Source organism: Tupaia chinensis, unplaced genomic scaffold (assembly GCF_000334495.1).
Source record: "Tupaia chinensis unplaced genomic scaffold, TupChi_1.0 Scaffold000640_1, whole genome shotgun sequence".
In the NCBI taxonomy this organism is placed as follows: Eukaryota; Metazoa; Chordata; class Mammalia; order Scandentia; family Tupaiidae; genus Tupaia; species Tupaia belangeri.
The window spans coordinates 2282-11095 of record NW_006160161.1 but is presented as its reverse complement, the minus strand read 5'-3'; positions in this window follow the sequence as shown (position 1 = coordinate 11095).

The window sequence follows — 8814 nt, the reverse complement described above, 5'->3', positions numbered from 1 at the left end:
GTGGATACATACAATATCTTTCTTTCATAGCCTGGCTTGCTTCACTGAGCAACAAATCTTCCATATTAGTCCATATTCTATCAAATTCCAGGGTCTTGTTTTTGTTTTACTTTTTTGTTTGTTTACTGTTTTTGTATTGTTTTGTCTTGTTTTTGGAGAGGTTTTTGCTACAGGGCACATGTGCTCGCCAGAAAGACAGAGAGAGACATAGAGACAGAAAGCAAGATATCACCCCCCCAGGGGGGATGGTCACGCCACAATCTCTTCTCCTCCATTATCCTCTTGGGATCTTGGACATGCGTGCACACGCGCCCGGCGTGAGTTTTAAGCCACCGGGTCCAGGACACGAACTGCGGTCGACTATGTGGGATTCCAGCAACATAGCCATTATGCTAACTGCTGGTTCCCATGATATGCTATAGATTTTTGTAAGTTAATTTTGTATCCTGCCACTTTACTGTATGCATATTACTCCAAGAAGTTATTTCTGGATACTATTGGGTCTTCTATGTATACAATCATGACATCTGCAAACAGAGATGATTTCAGCTCTTCTTTTGCTACTGGAATGCCTTTTGTTTTCTTCTCTTATCTGATCTCATTGGGTAGGAATTCCAGTACTATACTGAATAGGAACAGAGAAAGTGGACAGCCTTGTCTTGTACCAGTTTTTAGTGGGGATGATGTTGGCTATAGGTTTTTCACAGATGGCTTTTATCATGCTGAGAAATGATCCTTCTCTGCCAATTATATAAAGAATCTTAATCATAAAGGAATGCTGTATTTGTCAAATGCTTTTTCTACATCGATTGAAATGATCATATGGTTTTTATCTTTCTTTCTGTTGATATGGAGTATTACGTTTATGGTTTTGTGTATGTTGAACAATCCTTTCATCCTTGGAATAATGCCTCCCTTGTCATGATGAATAACCTTTTTATATGCTGTTGGATACGGTTAGCAAGTATATTGCTGAGAATTTTTGCATCTATATTCATCAGAGATATATGTGTATAGTTTTTCTTTTTTGTCCTATCCTTATCCGTTTTGGGAATGAGGATAATTCAGGCTTCATAGAACGAATTTAGAAGAGTTCCTTCCTTTTGGATTTCCAGAAAGTGTGTGAATAGAATGGGGATTACCTCTTCTTTAAAAGTTTTATAAAATTCAGCAGTGAAGCCATTGGGACCTGGACTTTTCTTTGTTTGGAGGTTATTTATTACTCATTCATTCTCATTGCTTGTTATAGGTCTATTCAGGCTTTTAGTGTCCTCCTCAGTCAAACTAGGTAGATTATATGTGAAACTGAGCAAGAACCCCCTATGTATTTTCTAGGGTTCCTGAAATATAAAGTCCATTTGCATTGTAATGGCTCAGAGTAAGGAGTAAGTCTTCAGATTTTGGTTATGATAATGACCCACATGGACCATGAGTGAGGGCTATTTGACCTCTAAAACTCTCACTTAAAGAAAGAAGGTTTTTATTTCAATGTATAAGATGTTTTGTAGACTGGAAACTGCTGGTTGTGAGCTCAGAGACTCTAGGCTGAATGGTTCCAGACACCTGAAGAGGAATTTGATTATCGAAGTCCTCACCAATCAAGAATGTCCACGAGATGATCACGCCCTCTTGAACCAATCACTGAACTGATCATGCGCCTGGGACCTCTGCACCTAATTTTGCCCTTAAAAATGCATGTGGGGAACATCTTGGAGAGACTGGATCTTTTCAGCATGAGCTGCCTGCTCTTCTTGTTTTGCGCTTTGCAATAAAGCTATACTTTCCTTCATTATACCATGTACCTATGGTTTGGTTTTATAGTACTTGGGCGAGTGAACCTGATTTGAGTTTGGTAACATATGTGTCCAGGAATTTGTCCATCTCATCCAGGTTTTCTTGTTTGCTGGCATATAGTCACTCATAGTATCCTCTAATAATGTTTTGTATTTCTGTTATGTCTTTTGTAATGTTGCCCAATTCATTGAAACTTTGATTTATCTGGTTCCCAAGCCCCAGGGCGGACTCCGACACAACTTTACTGTATTCATGTATTACTTCCAGAAAGTTTTTCATGGAAACTATTGTGTCTTCTATGTATAAAATCATGTCATCTGTGAATAGAGAGAGTTTCTTTCCCTCTTTCTCTTATGTGCACTAATTGCTATAAAATTCCCCCTTATGACTACATCAGCAGTGTTCAAAAATTATGGAAACTCATGTCTTTATTGTCATTGGCTTCCATGAATCTTTTTATTTCAGTCTTTATTTCTTCAGTAGTTGTGAAGTCATTCAGAAGTAGTTTATTTAGTTCCTATGTATCCGAATATTTTTGAGGCTATTTCTTGAAATTATACTCAAGTTTAATTCCATCATGATCAGAGAAGATGCTGGATAAAGTTTTTAAGCCTTTGAATCTGTAGAGGCTTGCTTTGTGCCCTGGGACTTGGGTCTAGCTGAATCATGATCAGGGGGCTGTTGGTGAAGAAGAAAAAGAGGAAGAGAAAGAGAAAGCCCTCCATCTTGAGAGGACTGAGGAACTGGAAAGAATGAGATGGATATAGAGTAGAAATGGACACAGGCAGCCTGAGCCTAGGTAGCCCAAGCAACTTGTGCCGCAGGTTGAGCCACTGCTTGAGCTGCTGCTTGAACCACCCAGACAAACTGGGCCTCTTTATAATACAAGGAGACATTACACATTTATGTTTCATGACACTTCATAGATTTATTGCCAGGTTACAGACAATAAGAAGTAGTTAACAAATCTATAAGGGCTTAGTCCTGCTGGGCCAGTTGTATCCCTTGGTGTTAATCCTATCAAGAGAAAGTCCCATAATCTTCTTTTCTAATGCAGAGAAGTCTAGCTATAGGTGTGGGGAAGGAGGTTCAAGAACTCCAAAAGGAGTGTACCACCACACCCAGAGGCTAAAGAACATTTTAGATGTAGAGCAGGGATTTGACTTTGCTAATTGGGTCAAGATGTCTCTTGATGTCCATCAAGATGTCCATCAGATGTGTCTGTTGGAATGCCCCTAGCAACTTCCACCCTTGCTCTGTCTGCAGCGAGGTCAAGGAAATGGCAAGTTACAAGATTCTGCCAAGGCCCAAAAGGACAAGTGGTGTTTGATCAGAGCATGTCCCCACACTTCAGGTTCTCTCTCTAAACGTGTCCCCACAAAGTTGCATGATAAAAAAATCAATATACAGAAATCTATAGCATTGCATACAAACAACAGGCAGATTGACATAGAACTGAAAAAAGAAAAACGTATACGATATTTAGGAATAAAGCTAACCAAAGACGTTAAAGACCTCCACAAGGAAAACTATGAAAAGCTAAGAAATTGAAAATGACACAAAAAAGTGGAAGGACATTCCATGTTCCTGGATTGGAAGAATTAATATAATCAAAATGGCAATTTTACCCAAATTAATCTACATATTTAATGCAATGCCAATCAAAATATCAGCCTCATTCTTCACAGATTTAGAAAAGACAATCATAAAATTCGTCTGGAGTCATAAAAGACCCTGTATTGCCAAAACAATTCTGCACAAGAAGAGTGGAGTGGGTGGCATCCTATTCCCTGGCCAAAAATATATTACAAAGCTGTGGTAATCAAAACAGCATGGTACTGGCACAGAAACAGACAGGTGGACCAATGGAACAGAATAGTTTCCAGAAATAAATTCCCAAACATACAGCCAACTGATTTTTAACAAGGGCTACCAGTCAATCCAGTGGGAAAAGAAATATCTCTTCAGCAAATGGTGCTGAAAAAATTGGATTTCCACCTGCAGAAAGATGAATCTGAATTTCTACCTCTCACCTTGGACAAAAATTAAGTCAAGGTGGATCAAAGATCTAATTCTAAGACCTCAAACTATAAAACTGCTCCTAGACAACATAGGGAAACTCTGGGAGACATTGGGGTAGGCAAAGACTTCTTAAATAAGAACCCCAAAGCACAGAACAAGTGGGATTACATCAGACTAAGAAATTTCTGCATTGGAAGAGAAGGGATTGCGGAGTGGCCATCCCCCTTGGGGGGTGATTTCTCACGTTCTGTCTCTCTGTCTCTCTCTGTCTGTCTGAGGAGTGCACGCACCCTATAGCAAAAATCTCTCCAAAAAAGAAAAGAAAAAGATGGGAGAATGAGTTGAAAAAAACACTCTATAAAGATTACATAGGAATAGCTAAAAGGCATATGAAAAAATCCTCTACATCCCTCATTATAAGGGAAATGAAGATCAAAACAACAATGAGATACCAACTAACCCCAGTCAGAATGACTAAGATTAAAAAGACAAAAAATGGTAAGTGCTGGTAGGGGTGTGGTGAAAGGGGAACTCTCTTACACTACTGGTGGTAATGGGAATGTAAATTGGTCCAGCCACTGTGTAGAACAATTTGGAGATTCCTAAAAAATCTACAAATAGAAGTATCATATGATTCAGCAATCCCACTCCTTGGTATCTACCCAAAGGACAGAATTCTTCATTGGAAAATTTCTTGTGCATTGTTGTTTGTTGCACTATTTACAATTGCTAAGTCATGGAACCAACCCAAATGCCCACGAACAGATTAATGGATAGAAAAACTGTGGCACATATACACTATGGAATACTATTTAGCCATTAAAAAAAAACCCTGTCTTTTGACAGAAAGTGGATGAATATGGAAGATTTATTGCTGAGTGAAGGAAGCTAGGCTTTGATGGAGAGACATTGTGTGTCCCCACTTAATATATACCAAGTGTCTGCACTCTATGACTGAAACTAATTGACTAAAGGATATAGAAACACAGTATATAGATTTAAATAGCAGATATTGTGTGTGCAAAAGAGGAGGGTCTGAGAAAGGACATTTAGAAAAAAGTAGGGAGGCAATGCGGAGGCAATGCATTAATGGGACAAAGAAATGTGGTATTATGTTTTGAAGTTATTTTATAGTTTTATTGACTGGACTAGGGAAAAATGTTCACCTGTTGAAATATTCATTTTGTAACCTAAATAATGTGATTGATTGTATAAAATAAAATAAAATAAAATATGTAAAAAATAATAACATTGAATGTTAATGGATTAAACACACCAATTAAAAGACCCAGAGCTGAATGAATTAAAAAGCAGGAGGCTTCTATATAATGATTACAAGAAACACACGTCATAGATAAAGATATACATATATTGAAAGTGAAGGGCTGAGGAAAGTCATTTCACGTAAATGGAAACAAAAATAAAAAGAAGGAGGAGGCGGAAGACTGAAGTTCCAATACTGATATCATGATATCAGCCAAAATAGACTTGAAGGTAAGAGTCAAATATGGTAGCTATACGGCTAAAGGAATTAATTCAGCGAGAGGATATAACAATTATAAACATTTATGCACCAAATATCAGAGCACTCAAATAAATTAAAAAAAAAAAGACTGCTAGATTTAGAGAAACAGATTGGCTGCAACACATTATTCTTGGTTTTTTTTTTTTTCTCTTTTTCTTTTTTTTTTTTTTTGAGACTTTGGCTATAGGGTTCATGCACTCATTAGAGAGACAGAAAGAGACAGAGAGACAGAAAGTGAAAAATCAGCCTTCTGGGGGAATGGCCATGCTGTAATCCCTTCTCCTCCATTCTCTTCTTGGAATCCTGGGCATACACACACATACACCCGGGGTGACTTTTAAGGCACTGGGTCCAGGACTCAAACCACAGTCAACTATGTGGGAGTCCAGTGTTGTAACCATTATGCCATCTGCTGGTGCCAATTCTTGAGGATTTCAACACCCCACTGTCACCACTGGATGTGTCAACTAGACAAATAATATAGAGGCACAGGAGCTAAGCCATACCACAAACCAAATGGACATTTACAGGACATTTGACCCAACAATTAGTAAATAAACATTTTTCTCAGTCCCATATGGAAAATGTTTGAAGACAAATCACATAATAGGGCACAAAACAAGTCTTTACAAATTGAAAAGTATAGAAATTATATTTAACATCTTTTCTAACAACAATGAAATAAACTTGAATTCAAAAAAAGAAAGAGCTCTCAAAAATAAAGAAAAATTTAAAAAATATTGAAGTTAATTTTACTTTAAAACTAGTAAAGAAATTAAAAATAAAATTTAAAAATTTCTTTAGCCAAATAATGAACACACAAATCTCCTTAATCTTTGGAATACTTTAAAATCAGTCCTAATATGAATGTTTACATCAATTAGTCCTCTTAAAATAAAACAGAAAGATGACAAATTTATAACTCACTTACTCATCTCAAGGAACTGGAAAAACAAGAAGAAGGACAACAAAATACCCCAAAAGTACTAGTAGAAAAATAATGAAGTTCACAGCAGAAATAAATGAAATAGAGAATAAAATAACAGCTCCAAAATGAACATAATAAAAAGGTGTGTTTTTTTGAGAGGATAAACAAAATCAATAAACCATTAGCCAGCCTAAGAAAAATAGAGAAAAGATCCAGATAAATGAAATAACAAACAGAAAAGGAGATACTACAACAAATACTGAAGAAATGAAAACACTAGGGAATGCTAAAAGTGAGTATATGCCAATAAACTGGAAAACCTAGAAGATATGAAAAATTTCTAGACAACATACCTGGACTGAACCAAAAAAAAATGGAAAGCCTGAATAGACCAATAACGTGTAATGAGATTGAATCAGTAATAAAGTCTCCCAACAAAGAAAAGCCCAGGTCCCAATAACTTCATTTATGAATTCCACAAAACCTTTAAAACATTTTTTTTTATAAAAAAGAATTTTGCCTTAGGGCACATGTGCTCACTGGAGAGAGACAGAGAGACAGAGATAGTGAGGGAGCAAGTGAAAAATCACTCCCTAGGGGGATGGTCATGCCACAACCCCTTCTTCTCCATTCTCCTGCCAGGATATTGGAAACATATACACAAGCACATAGCAAGATTTTCAAGCCACCAGGTATAGAACTCAATCAGCATTCGGCCATGTAGGAGTTCAGTGACTTAAATGTGATTCCATCTGTTGGTCCCTCCAAAAAAACTTTTAAAGAAGAATTACACCAATACTCCTCAAACTATTTCTAAAAACCCAAATAGAAAGAATCCTCCCCAAAACATTTTATAAAGCCTCCATCACTTTGATACCAAAAGCAGACATAGACACATACACACACACAAAACACATCCAAATATCACTGATGAACACAGATGGAAAATATCAATATCAAATAATATCAACAAGATGTTAGTGAATTGAAACCAACTGTATATTAGTACATTAAAAAAATTATGCACAATGACCTGGTAGACTTTATTCTAGGAATGCAAGGTTGGTTCAGCATATATAAAACAATAAATGTAATACAACACATTAACAGAAGTAAAGATAAAATTATATAATCATATCAATTGATTCAGAAAAAACATTTGATAAAATACATCATTTCAGGACCAGGAGATGGCGTAATGGCTACATTGGTGAACTCCCATATGGTCGATAGCGGTTTGAGTCCCAGACCTGGAAGCTTAAAACATATCAGGCACATGTGTGTGCATCCCCAAAATCCTGAAAAGCGAATGGAGGAGAAAGGATTGTGGCATAGTCATCCCCACTGTATGGCGATATTTTGCTTTCTATCTCTGTGTCTCTCTTTGTCTCTCGAGTGAGTGCACACATCCTATAGCAAAAATCTCTCTTAAAAATAAATCTTTCATGATTAAGACTGCAAAATAGGTACAGAAGGGACATTTCAAAACACAATAAAATCCATATATGATAAATCCATTATTATCATCATAACGAATAGGGAAAAACAAAAAGCTATCTCAGTAAAAACTGGAACAAGACAAGGTTGCCTTTCTCCATTTCCTTTTAATACAGTTCTAGAAGTCCTGGCCAACACAATCAGACAAGAGAATTAAATAAAAAGGTATTCAGAAAGGAAAAGAAGAAGTAAAATTGCTTCTATTTGCAGATCATATGATTCTATACATAGAAAATCCAAAAGAATCCACAAAAAATTCCTAGAAGTGATAAATAAATTCAGTAGAACTGCAGCTTTTTTTACACTAAAAATGAACAAACTGAGGCAGAATTGATGAAAGTCACCCATTTACCACAGCCACAAAAATATTAAATACATTTACCAAAGCCACAAAAATATTAAATACTTAGAAAAGAAATATAACAAAAGAGGTGAAAAACTAGTACAAAGAAAACTTCAAACCTTTAGAAAATAATTAAATATAATAACAAAAAAAGACATCTCTTGTTCTTCATGAGGACAAAATTCTGACTTTTCCAATTTCAAATTTGACTCCTAGGCGGCCTGGGAGAGTCACACCTACAAACACTGACAAAGTCTACAAAAATTAGCAGATCACTAATAGTGGGATTTGACATCTTGTACCAGGCATAGTGTTATTATGAAGCATAATAAGCCTTCTTATTCTTTTGCTGACTTCCTTCAGAAATGGAGACTTGTGTTTTTTTTGTTGTTGTTTGTTTGTTTTGTTTTACCCAATGACTAATCTAAGAATTTCAAACTCATCTATAACCTACAAGCCTCTGCTTCCAGATGTCCCACGTTTTGGGACTGGACCAAGGTAAAAAACTCCTTATGCTGATTGACAACTCTCTTCTCCTCAAAACTATATAAAAGGAACCACTGTATCTCAATACTCTAAGAAACATGGTTCTGTTGCTCTGGATTGGTCACTCATATTTGTGCTTAGAAATAAGCTATACATTAATTATTATTTCTACAGAGGTTAATGGTTAATGGCCAATGGTTAATTCCATTGACAATAATG